Genomic DNA, 25,274 nt, shown 5'->3' on the forward strand with positions numbered 1-25,274 from the left:
GGAAATAAAAGCAAAAATAAACAAATGGGACCTAATTAAATTTAAAAGTTTCTGCACAACAAAGGAAACTATAAGCAAGGTGAAAAGATAGCCTTCAGAATGGGAGAAAATAATAGCAAATGAAGCAACTGACAAACAACTAATCTCCAAAATATACAAGCAACACCTACAGCTCAATTCCAGAAAAATAAACGACCCAATCAAAAAATGGGCCAAAGAACTAAATAGACATTTCTCCAAAGAAGACATACAGATGGCTAACAAACACATAAAAAGATGCTCAACATCCCTCATTATCAGAGAAATGCAAATCAAAACCGCTATGAGGTACCATTTCATGCCAGTCAGAATGGCTGTGATCCAAAAGTCTACAAGCAATAAATGCTGGAGAGGGTGTGGAGAAAAGGGAACCCTCTTACACTGTTGGTGGGAATGCAGATTAGTATAGCCACTATGGGGAACAGTGTGGAGATACCTTAAAAAACTGGAAATAGACCTGCCTTATGATCCAGCAATCCCACTGCTGGGCATACACACTGAGGAAACCAGAATAAAGGGACACGTGTACCCCAGTGTTCATCGCAGCACTGTTTATAATAGCCAGGACATGGAAGCAACCTAGATGTCCACCAGCAGATGAATGGATAAGAAAGCAGTGGTACATATACACAATGGAGTATTACTCAGCCATTAAAAAGAATACATTTGAATCAATTCTAATGTGGGGAATGAAACCGGAGCCTACTATACAGAGTGAAGTAAGCCAGAAAGAAAAACACCAATACAGTATACTAATGCATATATATGGAATTTAGAAAGATGGTAACAATAATCCTGTATATGAGACAGCAAAAGAGACACTGAGGTATAGAACAGTCTTTTGGACTCTTGGGAGAGGGAGAGGGTGGGATGATTTGGGAGAATGGCATTGAAACATGTATAATATCATATATGAAACGAGTCACCAGTCCAGGTTTGATGCACGATACTGGATGCTTGGGGCTGGTGCACTGGGACAACCCAGAGGGATGGTATGGGGAGGGAGGAGGGAGGAGGGTTCAGGATGAGGAACACATGTATACCTGTGGCAGATTCATGTTGATATATGGCAAAACCAATACAATATTGAAAGTTAAAAAATAAAATTAAAAAAAAAAAGAATTACATGGTTAAAATGGAGAAAAACTGACAAAAACCTCAGTGTACAAAATAGGATAGTGTTAAATAAATTGTGCACATTTATAAAGGATTATTATACTACTTGGAGAAGGCAACAGCACCCCACTCCGGTACTCTTGCCTAGAAAATCCCATGGACAGAGGAGCCTGGTAGGCTGCAGTCCATGGGGTTGCAAAGAGTCAGACATGACTGAGCAACTTCACTTTCACTTTTCACTTTCATGCATTGGAGGAGGAAATAGCAACCCACTCCAGTGTTCTTGCCTGGAGAATCCCAGGGACAGTGGAGCCTGGTAGGCTGCTGCCTATGGAATCGCACAGAGTGGGACACGACTGAAGTGACTTAGCAGCAACATTGTACTACTAAGCTGGTGTTTTCAAGGTATTTGTAATGTCATGAAAAATATTTGCTGCATGATGTTTATTTTTAAAGAGTTTGTCTAATTATCCCTATAGTAATTTCAGCAATACAATGCAATATTTTTGTAAATCTAAAATCTAGCTTGCCTACAGAAAATAATGAGCTGTATATAAGCCAATATATTGTTTGCTTCTTTATCATGAGATTATGGATTATTCTTTATACTTCTCTAATTTTTAAGCTTTCTTCAGTAAGTATATGTTGCTCTTGAATTGTGGAAAACAGTAAGGAATTATGTTAAATCATTTGGAAGATTTTAATATAGATAATTGAAGATATGTATAAAAGGTCAAATACATATACTTCGGTTTAACACTCCCTCATAGCTCAGTTGGTAAAGAATCTGTTTGCAATGCAAAAAAATTAAAAAAAAAATTCAAAATAAAATAAAATAAAACAACTGAAAGAACTCTGAAGGATAATCAGGAAAAAATTAAGTTTTAATATATAGTAAGCAGAATGCTAAATGCCTAATGTAAAAATGTCATCATCATAGAAACAAGCCTACATGATACATTATTTTTAATCTTTATTTTATGAATGAGGAATATAGGCTCATAGAACTTAAGAAATGTCACTGTTGGCACAGCTATTAAAGTGACAAAATTGGATCTCAAATGTAGACCTGACTCTAGGGATGCTTCTTCTACCACACTGTGCTATTTCAATGTTTTGAATAATTGATTTACACAGAATATTACACACACTAAAATGAAGCATCAATGTACTTGGTCAGATCAGGGTTTTATTATCAACTTGACAAAGCACATTTAAATAGTTATGGAGAAAGATCTATTACGTATCTAAATGCTATGCTGTTATATTTTTGTTTGAAAGATGTATGTACTTGTTCCCATATTAACTAATCCCAAAGTACATTTGCTCTGAATTTTCTTTTTTTTTTAATTTTTTTATTTTTGGTTTTTAAATTTCCTACCCAATTTTTGCATGCCACTTTTTTCCATTGTTCCATTGTGACTACCTCTATCAAACTCTGGAGTTTTTATCTAAATTATTTTTTTCCCCTAAATTCTAACTAGATTATACACTAAAGAACCAAATAGGCTGTCAAACTAATTGAAATGTTGTGTTATAAAAAGACAGAAGTCCTGATTGCCTATGTGGTTTGCTATAAATGAAGTATATTAATTCTGGTTCCTAAATTTTAAGACATCTGTTTTGCTTAGAGACAATTTTTTTCTTCTTTTTTTTATGAATTCTCAACTATATTTCAAACATTTGAGTATCCTTCAGAATGAAAATTTCCATTTACTTGTATAATATAGAATATTTCTAATGACTAGCAACAGTTTCTCAGATGGAATTAATAAGTTAAAACTCCTAATATTAGATGCATTTTTACCTCAGCTTTAGGTTTTAGGGTTAAACAGAATTTTAATGAAAACAGTTTTAGGAAACAGTTAAAATTACACAGAATATCTAGTTAAAACACTCCATACTAGTAAATAATGGTGAAAAGTAATAAGATTTCTTATTTTACAGGCTCTTTACATAGTATCGGAGAAGGCGATGGCACCCCACTCCAGTACTCTTGCCTGGAAAATCCCATGGGCAGAGGAATGGTGGGCTGCAGTCCATGGGGTCGTGAAGAGTCGGACATGACTGAATGACTTCCCTTTCACTTTTCACTTTCATGCACTGGAGAAGGAAATGACAACCCACTCCAGTGTTCTTGCCTGGAGAATCCCAGGGACGGGGGAGCCTGGTGGGCTGCCGTCTATGAGGTCACAAAGAGTCGGACACTACTGAAGTGACTTAGCAAGCAGTAGCAGCAGTAGCAGTGTACATAGTATTCTGCTCTTCATGTCTAACTGAAGTTACACATAGTAGCAACCTTGTAGAAATAATAAATTAAGAATAGTGTAGGCATATTTTAATTTGTGATTTATACAATAATTTGTGCATACATGATGCTTTTCCCCAATTTGCTTTAGAAAACCTTTGTAACATCCTATCCTAAAGCCTTAACAATATCCTTTTTAGGAAGATGACAAATATCATAATATCACTAGGAGACAAGATGAACAGATGATACAAAGAAAAAAGTAACATTTAGAAAATATATTTTTAGAGCTTCCATGCTGGGCCAGTGGTTAGGAATCTGCCTTACAATGCAATGGACATGGGTTCAACCCCTGGGCCAGGAAGATCCCACATGCTACAGAGCAACTAAGGCCGTGTGACACAACTACTGAACCCAAGTGCCGCAAGTACTGAAGCCCGTGTGCCTAGAGCCTGTGCTCTGCAACAACAAAGGCCACTGCAATAAGTCTGTGCACAGCAACAAGTGAGTATCCCCTATTTCCTGCAACTAGAGAAAGCCCACATGCAGCAACAGAGACCCAGCGCAGCCAACAATAAATAAATAATAAATCTTTATAAAAAGATAAGTTATTTCTAATTTGACTATATACCAATTAAAAATCCAAATGAATATCTACATTGTAAATATTTCATAAGATCAGTGGAAAAAATTAAGTACCTCCTATGGAAAGAAGTTGAATGGTTCTATGAAGACCTACAAGACCTTTCAGAACTAACACCCAAAAAAGATGTCCTTTTCATTATAGGGGACTGGAATACAAAAGTAGGAAGTCAAGAAACACCTGGAGTAACAGGCAAATTTGGCCTTGGAATATGGAATGAAGCAGGGCAAAGACTAATAGAGTTTTGCCAGGAAAATGCACTGGTCATAACAAACACCTCTTACAACAACACAAGAGAAGACTGTATACATGGACATCACTAGATGGTCAACACCGAAATCAGATTGATTATATTATTTGCAGCCAAAGATGGAGAAGCTCTATACAGTCAGCAAAAACAAGACCAGGAGGTGACTGTGGCTCACACCATGAACTCCTTATTGCCAAATTCAGACTTAAATTGAAGAAAGTAGGGAAAACCACTAGACCATTCAGGTATGACTTAAATCAAATCCCTTATGATTATACAGTGGAAGTGAGAAATAGATTTAAGGGCCTAGATCTGATAGATAGAGTGCCTGATGAACTATGGAATGAGGTTCGTGACGTTGTACAGGAGACAGGGATCAAGACCATCCCCATAGAAAAGAAAAGCAAAAAAGCAAAATGGCTGTCTGGGAAGGCCTCACAAATAGCTGTGAAAAGAAGAGAAGTGAAAAGCAAAGGAGAAAAGGAAAGATATAAACATCTGAATGCAGAGTTCCAAAGAATAGCAAGAAGAGATAAGAAAGCCTTCTTCACTGATCAATGCAAAGAAATAGAGGAAAACAACAGAATGGGAAAGACTAGAGATCTCAAGAAAATCAGAGATACTAAAGGAACATCTCATGCAAAGATGAGCTCAATAAAGGACAGAAATGGTATGGACCTAACAGAAGCAGAAGATATTAAGAAGAGATGGCAAGAATACACAGAAGAACTGTACAAAAAAGATCTTCACGATGGTGTGATCACTGACCTAAAGCCAGACATCCTGGAATGTGAAGTCAAGTGGGCCTTAGAAAGCATCACTACGAACAAAGTTAGTGGAGGTGATGGAATTCCAGTAGAGCTATTCCAAATCCTGGAAGATGATGCTGTGAAAGTGCTGCTCTCAATATGCCAGCAAATTTGGAAAACTCAGCAGTGGCCACAGGACTGGAAAAGGTCAGTTTTCATTCCAATCCCAAAGAAAGGCAATGCCAAAGAATGCTCAAACTACCTCACAATTGCACTCATCTCACACGTTAGTAAAGTAATGCTCAAAATTCTCCAAGCTAGGCTTTAGCAATATGTGAACTGTGAACTTCCTGATGTTCAAGCTGGTTTTAGAAAAGGCAGAGGAACCAGAGATCAAATTGCCAACATCCGCTGGATCATGGACAAAGGAAGAGAGTTCCAGAAAACATCTATTTCTGCTTTATTGACTATGCCAAAGCCTTTGACTGTGTGGATCACAATAAACTGTGGAAAATTCTGAAAGAGATAGGAATACCAGACCACCTGATCTGCCTCTTGAGAGATTTGTATGCAGGTCAGGAAGCAACAGTTAGAACTGGACATGGAACAACAGACTGGTTCCAAATAGGAAAAGGATTTCCTCAAGGCTGTATATTGTCACCCTGCTTATTTAACTTATATGCAGAGTACATCATGAGAAACGCTGGACTGGAAGAAACACAAGCTGGAATCAAGATTGCTGGGAGAAATATCAATATTTCAAGATATGCAGATGACACCACCCTTATGGCAGAAAGTGAAGAGGAACTCAAAAGCCTCTTGATGAAAGTGAAAGTGGAGAGTGAAAAAGTTGGCTTAAAGCTCAACATTCAGAAAACGAAGATCATGGCATCCGGTCCCACCACTTCATGGGAAATAGATGGGGAAACAGTGGAAACAGTGTCAGACTTTATTTTGGGGGGCTCCAAAATCACTGCAGATGGTGACTGCAGCCATGAAATTAAAAGACGCTTACTCCTTGGAAGGAAAGTTATGACCAACCTAGATAGCATATTTAAAAGCAAAGACATTACTTTGCCAACAAAGGTTTGTGTAGTCAATGCTATGGTTTTTCCTGTGGTCATGTATGGATGTGAGAGTTGGACTGTGAAGAAGGCTGAGTGCCGAAGAATTGATGCTTTTGAACTGTGGTGTTGGAGAAGACTCTTGAGAGTCCCTTGGACTGCAAGGAGATCCAACCAGTCCATTCTGAAGGAGATCAGCCCTGGGATTTCTTTGGAAGGAATGATGCTAAAGCTGAAACTGCAGTATTTTGGCCACCTCATGTGAAGAGTTGACTCATTAGAAAAGACTTGATGCTGGGAGGGATTGGGGGCAGGAGGAGTAGGGGACGACAGAGGATGAGATGGCTGGATGGCATCACTGACTCGATGGACATGAGTCTCAGTGAACTCCAGGAGTTGGTGATGGACATGGAGGCCTGGCGTGCTGCGATTCATGGGGTCGCATAGAAATGGACATGACTGAGCTACTGATTTGATCTGATATGATGGAAAGAAGTTATATGTAAGCCATAGACTCTGCTTTGTATGCTTATGTTGTGTTTTAGCTCCTTAAATGTCAAAACCACCAACTTTGCAATTCTCTTGCTACGACAGACAAGTTGTTAATTATGCAATATTCTATATGGTTCAGTAGACTTGTTTTTGCTAGAATAAATAACTACATTGACTTCTTGAAACTATATAATCTGTTATATAGAAGTTGTGGTAATGCTTTTAATAGTATTCTCCACCTCCAGCTTTAAAAGTGGTTTGGCATTGTTCTTATTGTTAAGTAAATTAGATCAAACTTCCAACTAAGTCATACTCTTTTCATTTTAACCAGTTTTTCCTACTTTGGAGAACTATAATTTTTCCAATGCAGACTTACAAAAAAAAAGTCCTAGATCCTAGAGTAGCTTTTCTTTTTATTGTTAGTCCTATAACCTTGGCCAAATCACTTAACCTTTTTAAACCCCACATTTCTAGTAAATTACCTCTAAAAGCTCTTCCAGGTCTACAACACTCTGATTCTATGTATAGAACTTCAAAGTCAGTCACCAACTTTAGAATTCCTGAGTTTTCTGTTTTAATCTGCCTTAAGAACATCATTGGTAATATAGAGCATCACAAGAAGAAATTTGTAGACCTTTATTTGAATGAATCACTTGGAAAGGTTTTTAAAATTGTTATTCAAAAAAATCTATCTTTCATCTACAATAGACACTAAACAATTAATTAGTTACAAATATAAAATAATTCTCTTTGTGCTGCTGGTTTTGTTACTAAGAAAAATAATGATTTTACAGCTTAAATAGTCAGGTATGGACATTTATGGTTCACGTTAATATATGTATTATTCTTTACATTTTCTTCCCTCCAGGTTTTCTTTTTGCTGCCCCTATAGATTAGCTACTCCACCTAAGCTAGTAATAATATATTTTTTAAACTATTAAATCTTATAACATCCAGCTCCAATTTTCTATGGGTAAGGAGAATACAAATTTATCTTGAGGTAGCATCACTTTTGGAGAAGGAAATGGCAATCTACTCCAGTGTTCTTGCCTGGAGAATCCCAGGGACGGGGGAGCCTGATGGGCTGCCGTCTATGGGGTCGCACAGAGTTGGACACAACTGAAGCGACTTAGCAGCAGCAGCAGCAGCAGCAGCATCACTTGCCTTTAAGAAGGCAATCTACCTAAATAAAAATAGTACTTTTCATTTATATGGTATGATCTTTGGAAGTAACATTAGATATTTGCAAATAGTATATACAATACTTGTCAAATTAGAGATATGGACTATAATTAATAATGCTTTGTCTTCTATTTTCCTTAATTATGTATGTTACTTTAACAAAAGATGTATATCACATGTGGTACATAGGGAAAAACACTGACCCTTGTGAATTTACAGGACCTTGGTTTCTTTCCCAGTTTTTAGTATATGGTATCTTTGTCTGCAGTATAGACCAAGACTGTAGTACCTTGGTCTAGAGATTTAATGTGTAAAGTGAGGGTCTAACTTATCCTTAAATTTCTTGCCATTTCTTACTTTCTATACATAATGAAAATATTACTCTTACACTCTTCTTACTTGGTACAGTTTATATGATAAATCTTCCTGTTATTCAGCAATGGTAAAGAGAAAAAGTGAGTGAGTCACAGAGAGACTCACAGAGGTATCATAATTTTCTCACCTAGTCTCCCATTCACTCCCTTAAATTGGCTCTTTAAGAACAATTTACTCATTTACATACTGTTCCTATATTGGATCCAAAAACAAGTCCAAGCAAAAATGTACAGCAGTAAGATTTTTATCTTAGTTAAATTTGAATGGAAATCATTAAGCATCCAGAAACACATATTAACTTAGCAATCAAAATAACTGTATTGTATATCAAAGGAAAACAAAAAGCAAAACTAGAAGAATGATTTAAGTAGTTGGACTATGACTTGTGAAGGTTGCCAGCTTCTGACAGACAGAAAGTATATTCTATAAAATTCCTATAGAAATCATCATCTTTAGAGTTCCAGCAAGCATGGAAATGTACCCTATAAGAAAATGGTGTTTAAGAATGAATCCTGAGGATTTCCCTGGTGGTCCAGTGGTTAAGAATCTGCCTGCCAATGCAGGAGGCACAGGTTCTAACCCTGCTCCAGGAACTAAGATCCCACGTGCCACAGGACAACTAAGCCTGTGAGCTACAACTACTGAGCCCACAGGCCACAACTAGAGAAGCCCATGTGCAGCAACCAAGTGCCCATGTGCCACAACCAGCACCATCAGAAATAAATAAATAATAATTTTTTAAAAAGAATGAATCCCTCTTTATGCCCCAAAAGCATTCATATTAAATTTCACAGAATGTCAAATGCTGTGTGATTTATCTAAGTGTAATTTTGAAACAATGAAGCCTAAACTCAGAGAAGACTTAAACACAAGGTAAACTGACTTGCTTGATGTCACATCCTTAGAAGTAAAGCTAGGATTAGAATCCAGCACATTTCTTATTCTACTAGACAAGAAAGAAATCTACCATAATAAAAAGAGTCAGAAAAAAGCTTACATATTAAACCCAAGAGCATATACCATGGGAGCTAAAACAAACAAATAAGCAAAAAGCAAAGAAAAATAAAAAAGAGAGAGAGAGGGTGGTGGCGGGGATCAGCCGAAAGACATTTGAGTTTGACACAATCCATTTATTCACTAATTAGAGTTGTTGTTCAGTCACTCAGTCATGTCTGACTCTTTGCAATCCCATGTACTGCAGCACGCCAGGCTTCCCAGTCCTTCACTATCTCCCAGAGTTTGCCCAAACTCATGTCCATTGAGTGAGTGATGCCATCCAACCATCTCATCCTCTGTCTCCCATTTCTTCTCTTGCCTTCAATCTTTCCCAGTATCAGGATCTTTACCAGGGGTCGGCTCTTTGAATCAGGTGGCCAAAGTATAGGACCTTCAGCTTCAGCATCAGTCCTTTCAGTGAATATACAGGGTCGATTTCCTTTAGGATTTACTGGTTTGATCTCTTTGCAGTCCAAGGGACTCTCAAGAGTCTTGTTCAGCACCACAGTTTGAAAGCATCAGTTCTTCAGCTCTCAGCCTTCTTTATGGTCCAACTCTCATATCCATACATGACTACTGGAAAAACCATAGCTTTGACTATATGAACTTTTGTTGGCAAAGTAATGTCTCTGCTTTTTAAAACACTGTCTAGATGGTCATAGCTTTTCTTCCAAGGAGCAAGCGTCTTTTAATTTCATGGCTGCAGTCACCCTCTGCAGTGATTTTGGAGCTCAAGAAAATAAAGTCTGTCACCATTTCCCTTGTTTCCCCACCTAATTGCCATGAAGTGATGGGACCGGATGCCACAATCTTAGTTCTTTTTCTGTTGAGATTTAATTAGAGTACACTACGCTAATTGGAGTAGAATAAGAAAATGAAAAGAGATGTGTGTATTTGGGGTTGAGGATTGAAGATCTATGACAACAAGCAACAAAAGACTTCATCTTTGAGTTTATATTAAATTGAGATTATATATCAGGCTTAACTTTCAATTTTATTATTTTATAATGTGGAGTGATTTTTTTATTTATGTTTACTTATTAGATATCTTAAAATTGCAGTTCAGTTCAGTTCAGTCGCTCAGTCATGTCCAACTCTTTGCGACCCCATGAATCGCAGCATGCCAGGCCTCCCTGTCCATCACCAACTCCTGGAGTTCACCCAAACCCATGTCCATTGTGTCAGTGATGCCATCCAACCATTTCATCCTCTGTTGTCCCCTTCTCCTCCTGTCCTCAATCTTTCCCAGCATCAGGGTCTTTTCCAATGAGTCAGCTCTTCACATTAGATGGCCCAAGTATTGGAGTTTCAGCTTCAACATCAATCCTTCCAATGAACACTCAGGACTGATCTCCTTTAGGATGGACCAGTTGAATCTCCTTGCAGTCCAAGGGACTCTCAAGAGCCTTCTCCAACACCACAGCTCAAAAACATCAATTCTTCAGTGCTCAACTTTCTTTATAGTCCAACTCTCACAGCCATTCATGACTACTGGAAAAACCATAACCTTGGCTAGATGGACCTTTTTTGACAAAGTAATGTCTCTGATTTTTAATATGCTGTTCAGGTTGGTCATCTTCACTTTCACTTTTCACTTTCATGCATTGGAGAAGGAAATGGCAACCCACTCCAGAGTTCTTGCCTGGAGGGTCCCAGGGATGGGGGAACCTGGTGGGCTGCCCTCTATAGGGTCGCACAGAGTCGGACATGACTGAAGCAATTTAGCAGCAGCAGCAGCCAGGTTGGTCATAACTTTCCTTCCAAGGAGTAAGCGTCTTTTCATTACATGGCTGCAATCACCATCTGTAGTAATTTTGGAGCCCCCCCAAAATAAAGTCAGCCACTGTTTCCACTGTTTCCCCATCCATTTGCCATGAACTGTTGGGACCAGATGCCATGATCTTAGTTTTCTCAGTGTTGAGCTTTAAGCCGACTTTTTCACTCTAGTCTTTCACTTACATCAAGAGAGTCTTTAGTCCTTCTTCACTTTCTGCCATAAGGGTGGTGTCATCTGCATATCTGAGGCCAAAGCAAATCAGAATTTGGAGGTTGTATTATCAATGCATCAATTAATTTAGCAGTCAATATGTTGGTCATGAGAAGGCTGTAAATTCAGAGTATATTGGTCCTTAATTATTAATGACTTAGGAAATTCATTTGGTTTCTCTGACCCTGTTCTCCTCATCTGTTCTTTGCAAAGTTGCTGCCTTCACCACAGACTTCACCACACAAAGGTCATAAAATGATGTCTACGTGAAATACATTGTATAGCAAACAGCACTAGACATATGAAAGTAGAACTGTTATCAAACTGTCCTAAATTTTGGCAATAATGTGATGCAGAATCTGAATTATCCAGATAATGATTATGAAGACCCACCTGTCATTGGATATGCAGATGTTTAAAATATAGTTAATGATTCATAAGATGTGGTGCTGATTAAACCTCTAATCAGATGTTTTCTAATTTTAGTCTAATGATGACTCTTCTAGCCCTTAGGTCTTTTTGCTTTCTGATTTTGGTTTCACCAGTTTCAGAACTGACAAAATTAAATACATGAAAATCAGTGAAATCTTTTTAGTTTATGTATATTTTTTAGCTAATGTTGGTAGAGTGTTAAATATCTCCTTCACCATTAATGGTTATAGATATTAAGTACACTTTTATCCATGAGGAATACAGAAGATTCTAGCACATGAAAATTTGTTTATACTTTAAACCTGGAAATTACTGGCTGTATTAGGCTGGCATTTCTTAAATGAAAGTAGTGAATTGCCAGATACTTTACATTGCTTCTTATCATGTCCACAAATAGGAAGTGTATCCCAATTTGTCAGACATTTATAAATGAAAAGGAAATACAATTTGAGTTTGTCTGGTTCTATTTCTAGAATGATACAGAAAACTGCTGATGGAGAAGACATGATTTAGCCTTATAAACTTCTAAAAACTCTATTTAAAAATGTTAATTTTCCAAGAGTAACAAGAAAAGCTTACTTAGAGCACACCAATTACTGGAATGCTCTTGTTCTGTAAAAGCCCAGCTTGATCTTGGAGATAATACCTCTAAAATTTACAAAATCCATCATACAGATGTTAAGTAAGGTAGGAAGTATAATATTTTTATATTAACTAAGTAAATAGTTTTCACGCAGGTGTTATTCTGTAATACAGATCTCAGAGATATGAAAAAAATCCTAATTATTTTACATAATTAAATTAATTTAATCTCATATACCGTTCACCTAATTTCTCTATCAGGATAGTAGCTTAAATTTTTTTTTGCAATATTAATTAGAGAGATTAAAGATTCCATGGCTTTTTCAATGTGTATATACTATACTTACATGTTTAAATCCATTTTGTGTAAGGGTATTTTAAAAAATCAAAAATGCTTTTTGAATTCCAAAAAAATGCAAATTAAGATTATCTGTAGGACTTCCTGGTGGCACAATTCAGTTCAGTTCAGTTGCTCAGTTGTGTCCAGCTCTTTGCAATCCCATGGACTATAGTACCACCAGGCCTCCCTGTCCATCACCGACTCCTGGAGTTTACTCAAACTCATGTCCATTGAGTCGCTGATTCCATCCAACTATCTTGTCCTCTGTTATACCATTCTCCCACCTTCAGTCTTTCCCAGCATCAGGGTCTTTTCAAATGAGTCAGCTCTTCAAATCAGGTGGCCAAAGTATTGGAGTTTCAGCTTCAGTATCAGTCCTTCCAATGAACATTCAGAACTAATTTCCTTTAGGATGGACTGGTTGGATCTTCTTCCAGTCCAAGGGACTCTCAAGAGTCTTCTCCAACACCACAGTTCAAAAGCATCAATAATTTGGCACTCAGCTTTCTTTATAGTCCAACTCTCACATCCATACATGACTATTGGAAAAACCATAGCGTTGACTAGACAGATCTTTGTTGGCAAAGTAATGTCTCTGCTTTTGAATATGCTGTCTAGGTTGGTCATAACTTTTCTCCAAGGAGCAAGCATCTTTTAATTTCATGACTGCAGTCACCATCTGCAGTAATTTTGGAGCCCCCAAAAATAAAACCTGTCACTGTTTCCACTGTTTCCCCATCTATTTGCCATGAAGTGATGGGACCATATGCCATGATCTTGGTGGCACAGGGTGGCACAGGCAATAGAGATCTGCCAGCCAATGCAGGGGACATGGGTTTGATCCCTGGTCTGGGAAGATTCCACATGCCACAGAGCAACAAAGCCTGTGCTCCACAACTACTGAGCCTGTGCTCTAGAGCCCAGGAACCACAACTCCTGTACCTGTGTGCTACAACTACTGATGCCCACTGCACCTAGGACCTGTGCTCTGCAATAAGAGAATCGACCTCAATTAGAAGCTCACACAACTGGTACCCCTGCTTGCTACAGCTAAAGAAAGTCAATACAAAGCAAAGAAGACCCAAAGCAGTCAAAAGAATAAATAAAAGATTATTTGTGGATAGTGAAGTTTTTGCCATCTACATTTCAGATAATATGGATTTTTACATTTATATTATTGAAAAATTATTCATAGCCACATACTCCATGAGATAAGAAAAATAAATGACAAACCATACTGAGCAATGTACTGACACGCTCATCTTAAATGTAGAGATAGTTTAAAATTTACCTCCAATCAATTGAATTATATTTTTGTACAAGATGTTAGAAATGTAGATGAAGTGACATACCTGAAATGAGCTATTTTAGACTTAGTAGATAGAATTATTATACCTTGAAAAGGGAAGTAGTGTTGATTAAGCAACTATTGACATTCTTCAGTAATCTTGCCTCATATCCTCTCAGTGAGTCTTTATATATTGCTTTGGACTTTTATAGGATATAGTTTATGGAAAAAGATAAAGATAACCACTACTTACTGAACCTGTCACCGCCAATGTCATCAGTACCCCTAATCAGTATCTCCTCATCCGGGCTACCTTTTTGTCCTATTTGATGAAGGGGTAGCATTTTCAGGTCATTTTCCCCATAAAGAAGAATATTGCTGCTTTAATGTTGGCATTGCGAGAGCTTCCACATAATTTCTCTTATTCTGTGTTAATTCTTCCCTATTCATGGTTTAAAGGAGAGACACTATTTTAAGGCAAATGCAGAGAAAAGGGACAGTGTTATCTGCTCAAACTGTAGTTTTCCAGGGCATTGCTGAACCCTGGTGTGGTGGCCCAGAGTATAGTTTTTGTTGCCGCTGTCACACTTACTTTTCTGCTCAAGTCTGTACAGGACTTCTAATCTGTGAAATGCACCAGCTTTGGCCGAGGAAACTGTATATAATTTTCTGTAATCATAAGGATCGTGAAAGACATAGAAGCTCAAATTCAATGAATAGTTAAAAGGGGAAATAATTATAACAAGTTAAATCAAAAATGTAATTCATGTTAGAAAAAACTGAAAAAAATATGATAAAACATGACAAGAGACTTGTAATTCACAGCAAAGCAAAGAAGAAAACATGGAAAAAAGCCCTGCATCATAAATATGAGATAAAAGAACACTAAAATAAAGATTTGGTTCATTGAGAGGGGCCCTCTGTCTTTTCTACCTTTCATGGGTACATCTAATTCTAGCAAAAAAAAAAATCTAAAACCTACTATGGAATAACTTGCAAAGACTGTTTCTATAAACCACATACTGCCTTTTAAAACTCAGTATGTTCTAACGCTCTCTGGTAAAATTATAGTTAGTGTTTTAGCTATATTCTTCTTGTTTTCAGTAAAATATGGAAATAGCAATTAAGTCACTAACTGATCCCCTTAAAATTGTAAAAAAATGTGAGGAAATAGTGCGCTGTGACCAGAACACTCAATTTACTACCCTATGTTCCCTTAGTTCTAAAAGGCTGTGGGACATGGGAATAACATTGTACTGTATGGGTACTATTCTATTCTATTTCGGGTGATAGGCTCAGGTATGTGTTTTATTATCATATTTTATTTTATTATATTTTCTTTTACTGGATCAATTATAGCATGATAAAGAATTATTTGGAACCATAGCAGTTTCACTGAGTAGACTCATCTACAAGACTTGCAAGAAGTTCTTTGTTAAGATTTAAAAGTTTAAGGTTTAAACTCTTTCTGACTTTCTAGGCATTTGCTGTAGTTTGTCCTTTACATACATAGTTAATTAGATGAACAGAACAGTGACAACTGTATAACTTAAACTTAAGTATATATTCTTATTCTAGTGTAATTTTCTCTAGACGTACATGAGATTTGCTGTCCTATAGGGCAAGTACAATTTTTTCCAAAGTGTTTTGAAACTAAGATTTAAAAACAACAAGCAACAACAGCAAACTGCTGAACTGAAACTAAGCAATAGTTCAGAAAATATTGGCTAAAAAGACAAGATCTTGTTCATCAATGGAACTCTGATTTCAAATTTACTATATTAATTTCATGATTATATACCTATTCAAATTTCAGTATATTTATATCTCTATAAGTCTTTTACTTATTGATATTTATGTTCTTCTGCTAATAATCAATACAAATAGGTAAAATGTATCAAGGAAAATAGAATAGCTCACATGCCTAGGAAATGAAAGAGGCCTTTGATGGACCTAATTGAGATTGGAAAATATAGTAAACATTTTACAGCGTTTAAAATGTACTTGGAAATCTGTTTGTTTTCTTAAGTTTATGTAATTAAAAATTGGCCTATTGAATAATTTCATTAAATTCTATGAGATTGCTATATCTTTCTAGAAAATTTACTGCTAGGATTTCAGAAATATTTCTTTATTTCTGGATGACAAAAATTTTATCGGAGTTGGACATTTTGATCAAGAAAGGAGGGAAAGAAAATAATAAGTAAAATATTAGCACTATATTTTTTACACAATATGAATAATGACTAATCAAGGGTATGTGTGTGTGTGTTAGTTGCTCTGTCATGTCCGACTATTTGCAGCTCTATGAAGTATAACCTGCCAGGCTCCTCTGTCCATGGAATTCTCCAGGCAAGAATACTGCTACCCTTCTCCAGGGTACCAATCCCTTTTCTAGGGGAACTTCCTGACCCAGGGATCGAACCTGGGTCTCCTGCATCGCAGGCACACTCTTTACTGTGTGAGCCACGAGGAAAGCCCAATCAAGGATACTAAAATATGCTTTTTTTCATACTGTTCATTTTCATAGTAACCTCAGATATGCAGATAACAACACCCTTATGGCAGAAAGTGAAGAGGAACTAAAGAGGCTCTTGATGAAAGAGAAAGAGGAGAGTGAAAAAGTTGGCTTAAAACTCAACATTCAAAAAATGAAGATCATGGCATCCGGTCCCATCACTTTGTGGCAAATAGATGGGGAAACAAGGGAAATGATGACAGCCTTTATTTTCTTGAACTCCAAAATCATTGCAGATGGTAACTGCAGCCATGAAATTAAAAGACAATTGCTCTTTGGATGAAAGCTATGACCAACCTAGACAGCATATAAAAAGCAGAGACATTACTTTGCCAACAAAGGTCCGACTAGTCAAAGCTATGGTTTTTCCAGTAGTCATGTACGGATGTGAGAGTTGGACCATAAGGAAGGCTGAGAGCTGAAGAACTGATGCTTTTGAATTGTGGTGTTGGAGAAGATTCTTGAGAGTCTCTTAGACAGCAAGGAGATCAAACCAGTCAATCCTAAAGGAAATCAGTCCCGAATATTCATTGAAAGGACTGATGCTGAAGCTGAAACTCCAATACTTTGGCCACCTGATGTGAAGAACCGACTCATTGGAAAAGACCCTGATGCTGGGAAAGACTGAAGGCAGGAAGGGAAGGGGGTGACAGAGGATGAGATGGTTGGATAGCATCACTGACTCGATGGACATGAGTTTGAGTAAACTTTGGGAGTAGGTGATGGACAGGGAAGCCTGACATGCTGCAGTCCATGGGGTCACAAAGAATCGGACATGACTCAGCTGAACTGAACTGAACTGAAATTATGTTTTTGCTTTTGTAACCTAGAATACAGAGGTAGAATGTGATAATGAACTACTAAGAGATACAAAATTTATCTACATTAAAACTTGAATTGGAATTGTGAGACTCTATGTGCCTGATCAGTCTACCCTAGTCAGAAAGCTTATAGTTTGAAAGAATTATTAAACTATTTGATAAGGAAAATGCATTCAACATATTGGCATTTGACAAGATATTTTCATGAGATTAAATCTTAAGTAGGGTTACATGATATTTCAATTGTGTGTATTGCAAACTGATTGAATGGGGGTGTTCAAAGAATGCTGGGGAGGGAATGACTGTCAGTCTATAATAAAGTTTTACAGAGTTCAGCCCTTGAATATGTTTGTTCACTATCTCTAAAATAAATGCAATATGGCATCACTCAACGAAAGAATGACTGAATATATAGTAATGATAAAATCAGTGTTTAAAAGCATCTTGATAAGTATGAATGGTAGGCCAAATCTTGCAAATTAATATCAAAACATACTCATATCTAAAAATCCAAGTGCAATAGTATAGTACATTATAGATAGAAATTAAAGAAATTTAATATTAGTGTCAATACCAAAAACAGTTAATTATACCTTACACACCATGATAAGACTATGTCTCTTGATTGTTATAGGAGATGGACCATCTCTTAAGTGCTTAAATGTCTCAGGGATTGATGTATTCAATTTTGGTAGAAGCATACAAAAAAAAAAAAAAATACTTACCTAGCATACTATAAAGGATTTGACAAAGATGGTAAACTTATCCAAAAATTCTACCTGAGGAAGAGTTAATTAGAGAAAGTGGGAATATCTAGTCAGGATTAAGAATTTTCAAGTTGAAGAACACAAGATAAAGCATCTGTTTTCAAAAGTTTGTAGCATGATGATACAAAAGAACAAGATTTTTTTTTTTAATTATTGAGTAGAACTAAGGCTAAAATATAAATCTGAATTGAGACAAAATTTCACTCAATATAAGAAAAGATTAAAATCTAGTTGATTAACCTTTATTTGATTATCCATGTTTAAATGATTATTTGGGATGGTGTTAGATTTCAGATATTGAATGTTAAAATGGGTTAGATGACATTTAAAATCACTCTGAGTCCTGACTTAATCATGCTAGAGGCATTATTTGACTGTGTTTCAAATTTATCTTATCTTTCAGCACTCTGTTTTGAGTATTTTATAGTTTTGAGCTTTCACTGTAGTATTACAGATATTCCAAGGAATTTCCACATCTTCACATGGATATCAGATCTTTGCTTATATCTGATTCTACTCAAATAAGTACATTGATAAAAGTAAATATTACTTTTTTTTGTCACCTAAATGGTAATTTTATTAATGACTATGCCATTTGTGGGCTTCCCTGGTGGTTCAGAAGGTAAAGAATTTACTTGCAATGCAGGAAACCCTGGTTCAATTTCCCCCAGATCAGGAATATCCCCTGGGGCAGGGCATGGCAACCCACTCCAGGATTCTTGCCTGGAGATGCCCCATGGACAGAGGAGCCTGATGGCCACCGTCCATGGGATCACAAAGAGTCGGACACCACTGAGCAACTAAGCACAGCACAGCACATCCCATGTGTATGTTTCATAGATAATGACAGAATACCCCAGGGAACAATAAACCAAGACTGAAAACAGAAAACCTTCAATGGAAATAAAAAGACTACCAATGAACCTGAAATAGTGATGACTAAAAAAAAAAAAAAAAAAAAAAAGCCCATGAAAAATTTCACCAATAACAAATGGTGCCATTAAAGATAACACTATCAAAGAGAAAGTGAAAGAGGGGATCAAAAAGGTAAAAACAATCCAAAGGGAGAAAATATGGCAGAGAAGGTAAATGTAGCTCACATCAAGAGACTGGGCATGTCCAAAAACAGCTAGAAATGGGAGAGTGATAAAAGGCAGTAAGGTAATCTTGGAATTCCCATTAAAATTAGTTACCATAAAAGGAAAAAAATTTAACAGGGAAAAGTAACCTAAAGGAAAGGAACAGACAACAGAAGCTCCAAAGACATGTGATACAGATAATGTGCCCACAAACAAAGGCAACCTGCACAACACGTGAAAAGGAAAAGCCAGGGCACAGGCAAAGAGGAGGAAAAGCAGGACTGGATATAAAAGGGGCACCATAAGAACAGCGATGATAAGGAAAAAGGGAGGAAGATGGAGTTGGAAAAAGATTAAGGGAATTGATGAGATAGAAAGTATTTATTAAGAATGCAAAGAAAAATGAGTGCATGAATCTCTTTCTCTCTCTCTCTCCACACATACACATGCACACATACTTGAATCATTCCATTTAAGCTACATTCTGAATCATCACCAGATACCTTGCTAAGGAAAATCCTACAGCCAGAGGAGCCTGGTGGGCTACAGTCCATGGGGGTGCAAAGAGTCAGACATGACTGAAGGGACTCAGCACACACTCACCTTGCTAAGAGGGCTTCCCAGTTGGCGCTAGTGGTAAAGAACTGCCTGCCAATGCAGAAGATCTAACAAACATGGGTTCCATCCCTGGGTTGGGAAGGTCCCCTGGAGGAGGACACAGCAACCCACCCCAGTATTCTTGTTTGGAGAATCCCCATGGGCAGAATGCACATACCTTGCTAAGATAGACAAATCATCTCTCTATAGTTAAGTCAAGTTTCATTGTGGTACTTTAAATTTGGAAAATGATTCCAACTTCCCAAATTTGATGCTATAAATGAATGAAATTTGCCCATTAATTATTAGAACAAGTCTACAATTATTACTCTGTTTTGTCAGCATGAATTTCTACAGAAATGTTGAAACACAAAGAATGTATAGAGAAATGTGTGATGGAATTTTTTATGTCTTTATGATACAGAATGAATGTCTTTTTATGCTTACTACTCTGTCACAGTGTTCTAGACAAACTGAACATTTATACTTTAATATTTATTTAGACCTCCTATCAGATGCATGTATGCATGCTAAGTTGTTTCCGTTCAGTTCAGTCACTCAGTCGTGTCCAACTCTTTGTGTCCCCATGAATTGCAGCACGCCAGGCCTCCCTGTCCATCACCAACTCCCGGAGTTCACCCAGACTCATGTCCATCGAGTCAGTGATGCCATCCAGCCATCTCATCCTCTGTCGTCCCCTTCTCCTCCTGCCCCCAATCCCTCCCTGCATCAGAGTCTTTTCCAATAAGTCAACTCTTCGCATGAGGTGGCCAAAGTACTGGAGTTTCAGCTTTAGCATCATTCCTTCCAAAGAAATCCTAGGGCTGATCTCCTTCAGAATGGACTGGTTGGATCTCCTTGCAGTCCAAGGGACTCTCATGAGTCTTCTCCAACACCACAGTTCAAAAGCATCAATTCTTCGGCGCTCAGCCTTCTTCACAGTCCAACTCTCACATCCATACATGACCACTGGAAAAACCATAGCCTTGACTAAATGAACTTTTGTTGGCAAAGTAATGTCTCTGCTTTTGAATATGCTATCTAGGTTGGTTATAACTTTCTTTCCAAGGAGTAAGTGTCTTTTAATTTCATGGCTGCAGTCACCATCTGTAGTGATTTTGGAGCCCCAAAAAATAAAGTCTGACACTGTTTCCACTGTTTCCCCATCTATCTCCCATGAAGTGATGGGACCAGATGCCATGATCTTCGTTTTCTGAATGTTGAGCTTTAAGCCAACTTTTTCACTCTCCACTTTCACTTTTATCAAGTCCAACTCTTTGTGACACTATGGTTGTAGCTTTCTAGTCTCCTCTGTCAGAGAAGGCGATGGCACCCCACTCCAGTACTCTTGCCTGGAAAATCCCATGGACAGAGGAGCCTGGTAGGCTGCAGTCCATGGGGTCGCTAAGAGTCAGACATGACTGAGCAACTTCCCTTTCACTTTTCACTTTCATGCATTGGAGAAGGAAATGGCAACCTACTCCAGTGTTCTTGCCTGTAGAATCCCAGAGATGGGGGAGCCTGGTGGGCTGCGGTCTATGGGGTCACACAGAGTCGGACACGACTGAAGTGACTTAGCAGCAGCAGCAGGCTCCTCTGTCCATGAAATTCTCCAGGCAGGAATACAGGAGTGGGTTTTCGTAGCCTCCTCCAGGAGATCTTCCCAGTCCAGGTATCAAACCCATGTCTCTTACATCTCCTGCATTGGCAGGCAGGTTCTTTACCACTAGCACCACCTGGGAAGTCCCCCTATTAGATAACATACATATAAACATCAACAAACAGAGAATAACATGCCTTAGTCATGAACTTAATAATATTGGTGAAGGTGTGGAGAAATAGGCATTTGTACACACTGCTGGCAGAAAACAACTGATACAAATTATACAAATTCATTCTGGAGGACAATTTAGTAATATGAATTATTGTTCAATATATCTATCTCCCTTTCAGAAATTTATGCATAAAATAATCAGTTAAGTGAAGAGATACATGTAATGGATATTCATTATAGAATAATATATTATATTAGCAATTTAATGGAAATAATCTAAATGTCAATCAAAAGGGGATAAGTTCAATAAATCATGTTATCTTTATAACTGGAATAGTATGCAGCCTTTCAAAGTGATGGAACTGAAGCAAAGTAATTGCCATAGAGTGATTTCTGTGATAATATATTGGTAGAGAAATGCATGCTACAAAATAGTTTTATAAAATACTAACTTTTTTTGTAATTAAAGAGAATATGCTGTATCTATATGTAAAGGAAATGTCTGGAAAGCAAGATACCCATGCTAACAATAAACTTTTAAGTATTTCCTGACCTCTTAAAAATGGTTGTCATACTTTTATAATCAGAAAAAATATATTTGTCATGTGTAGTTTATAAAATATGAAAGTGTACATTATAGCTTTGGTTTGTTTTGACAGAGGGAAGTAAATAACTTGAAGAGTGATACAGGACATATTAGATCAATTCTAAAATAAAAATCTAGGACCAACATGTGTTTTTAACTTTATAATGAGGGATATGAGTTGGAATTAGAGTAGAACATATTCTGAAATCAATAATGAGACCATATTCTCAGTGATTTATACAAAGCCATGCTTTATAGAATGTAGTAAGGATGAACTGGGTACACATGGATACTATTTTAACTGTGTTTCAATAAATGCTTAGAAATAAGACTGGAAAAACTCTGTCAGAACCTATTAGTGGCTTCACTAATGCAAATGTTGAAAACTTATTCCAGATGTTAGGACAGGTTGAATGTATTACCAAAATCCCTTACCCAAATTGTCAAGATATTTACTTTTGCATTCCAGTGTCCATCATCATACTTTAGTTCATGTTCTAACTGCTATTATCTTTTCTAACTTTTCAAATTATAACTCATTTTTAAAATCAAAAAATTATGATAATATTTGGTTATATCAAAATATATACATATAAGGATATAACTTACGTTCAGTGAACTTGTAATTTGTAAATGATCTCTGAGATCATGACTGTCATATTCTCTCTTACACTTTAAAAGATTCTGAATCATTTAGTTGAAGTTACAGGCAAAGTAAAGGAAATGTTCTCAAGCATTTATGAAACATTTATTTTGAATTTGACTAAAATTAACCTTGTTAAATTATAAAATGATTTCTTCCTTCATTAAGAATGTCCTATAAGTTTTTATTTCAATTTTCAAAAATGGAGACTTTTATCTCAACTGTATGAAAAGAGAGTGCAGATTATTTAGAATCTATAGACAGTAGCACAGTGGAAGCATTTATGGTTTTCCTGCTTTTTATAAATACTTATTAGTATTATTCATACAAGTGAAAGAAATATTATGATCTTTCATTTAAGTAGGTATAAATAAATATTGAATGTCTAAGCACCAAAAAGAATTGACTGCAGGCTATATGAACTTTGCAAATTTGGGATCTATATGGTAGTAAAAATATTAGAGATTGCTTAACACATTAGAAGAAAATAAAAATGTCAGAAGTAGACAATAAGGTCAAATTATTAAGACAAATGAGACAAATGAGAGAAACAAGAAATAATATGAGCATGCCATACCATGCTCAGTCACTTCATTCATGTCTGACTGTTTGTGACCCAGTGGACTGTAGCCTACCAGGCTCCTCTGTCAACGGGATTTTTTCAGGCAAGAATACTGGAATGTATTGTCATGCCCTCCTCCAGGGGACCTTCCTGACCTAGGGATCAAACCCACATCTCCTGCATCTCCTGCATTAGCAGTGATTCTTTATAGCTGAGCCACTGAGGAAGCCCAATATGAGCACAAAAGCTTCTAATTCTAACTGAACAAAATTTAAAAAGCCTTTCTTTACTTCATTTATTAAGAGCTAGGGACCTAAGACCAAATCCAGTCTAAGTTAATATATTTTCCCTTTGTTCTCTTTAAACAGGATCAACATTATAAATGAGTCTTCTTTCTTATCTTTGATCATTAATCGTTGACATTTTCATTATTTAACAGGGAAGATATATGTAGTTTTTGTCTTAATCTGTTCTTGGAGAGGGAAAACACAAACAACATTCTTGATGCCAAGATGTCAAGTTATACATAGCTTCCTCAGTTTTCAATGTTAACTTTTGAACATGGGATACACTGAGACACTGAGTGTTCATAGACACAATATAAGTCATGGCCTCAAGGTCTGACTGGGAGTTTGGTCATACTGTTTTCTCTGTGCATATGTGTGTATATGGATGTGTATGGGTGTCTGTGTTGGTATGGTTTTCTGTGATTTGAGTTGCCATAATATGAAAGAGGGTGTCCCAAGGAGAAAGTTATATGTTGAAATGATAAACAGCTTTTTGTTCTTCATGACATTATTAGTCTTATCTAAAATATCCTTTTACCTGAGTCTGAATTGTTTATGGTATCACACCATATTACCAGCATTAATTAATATAAACAAACTCTCATACAATTCTGACTCTGTCATTTCTACATCATCCTGGATCTCCAAGATCACCATGGAAAAACCCTGGTATTCCTAGAATGCTATTCAAACTGTATAACTACTCTGAAGGGCGGTATTAGCATCTATTCTTGTCTTCAGCAAAGTGAGGATTAAAGGGATTAAGTTCTTGCCTGAAGTGTTAAGTGGCAGAACCAGGATGGGTGATAACAAAAATGTTGACAGTTTGTGAGTATTCTCCTAAGTAGTTAGCCAAACCAGAATAAAGTAATCTATGCACCGTTTATAGCCAATGTGAATAAAGAACTTATGATCTAGATTTCTTAATTCAAATTAAATCAAAATCATAGAGAACTAAGCCTACAGGGTCAGTAGAAATCACCTGCTAAAGCCAATTTTTCCTTGTACAGATGATGAAGTTGCAATCCAAAAATCTTAAGTCACTCTTTAAGAGGTGATTTCCATTGCCAAAGAGTGGCAAAGATGAGAGCTTAAGTCAGATTCTCTGCTTTTAGGTCGCTGTCCATTTCATGATGCCAATTTGCCTTTTTTTTTTTTTTTTTCAATTTGCTTTTTTAAACCAAAGCGATGTAATTCTTAGTCTTCCAGCAGGTGGAGTTAGGTCACTTAATCTCCACAAGTCACAAATAAAATGCTGAGAGGATACAGATGAAGTGTATAGCAGCCAGCTGGCCTACACAGATAGAAATGTCAGTGTTTCTATATCAGGAAAGCTTAAATTGTCCGTTTCTTCTTTCTTATACTGATTGAAAATCTATGATAACGTTGACCATTAGCACTAAAAAATATTTTTTGAAAGCTCTCTAAATCAGCCCATATCTGGCAACTCTGTTAGAGAACAGAGAAAGAGGGGGTTTCTTGACTCTTATAATTCCCCAATTCTTCCTTCTTTTTCTTTTTCTTTTTTTCTTTCTGAGAATCTACTATGTGTCTGCTTAGATAATAACGTCATCGTACATCCATAGAACCAGGAATGTATAAATATAAATGCTCATACTAGCTCATAAGACAGGAACAAACTCAAACTTGGCATTCATTCCCTGTCACAAATCAATGCATATCTTCCCAAAGCAGCCTAGAGCTACAATGACCAATCAATACAAATGCCATTGATGTAAAACATGTGTGCCAGGGTGAGACTGAGGGGTGTGCACATGGTGCTGTTGGTGGCTGGTGGTGAGATATTTGAAGACAAAGAATACGCTGGAACCTTTGTATATTATGGAGTAAATGCCA

This window comes from Bubalus kerabau, chromosome 2 (assembly GCF_029407905.1).
Source record: "Bubalus kerabau isolate K-KA32 ecotype Philippines breed swamp buffalo chromosome 2, PCC_UOA_SB_1v2, whole genome shotgun sequence".
In the NCBI taxonomy this organism is placed as follows: domain Eukaryota; kingdom Metazoa; phylum Chordata; class Mammalia; order Artiodactyla; family Bovidae; genus Bubalus; species Bubalus kerabau.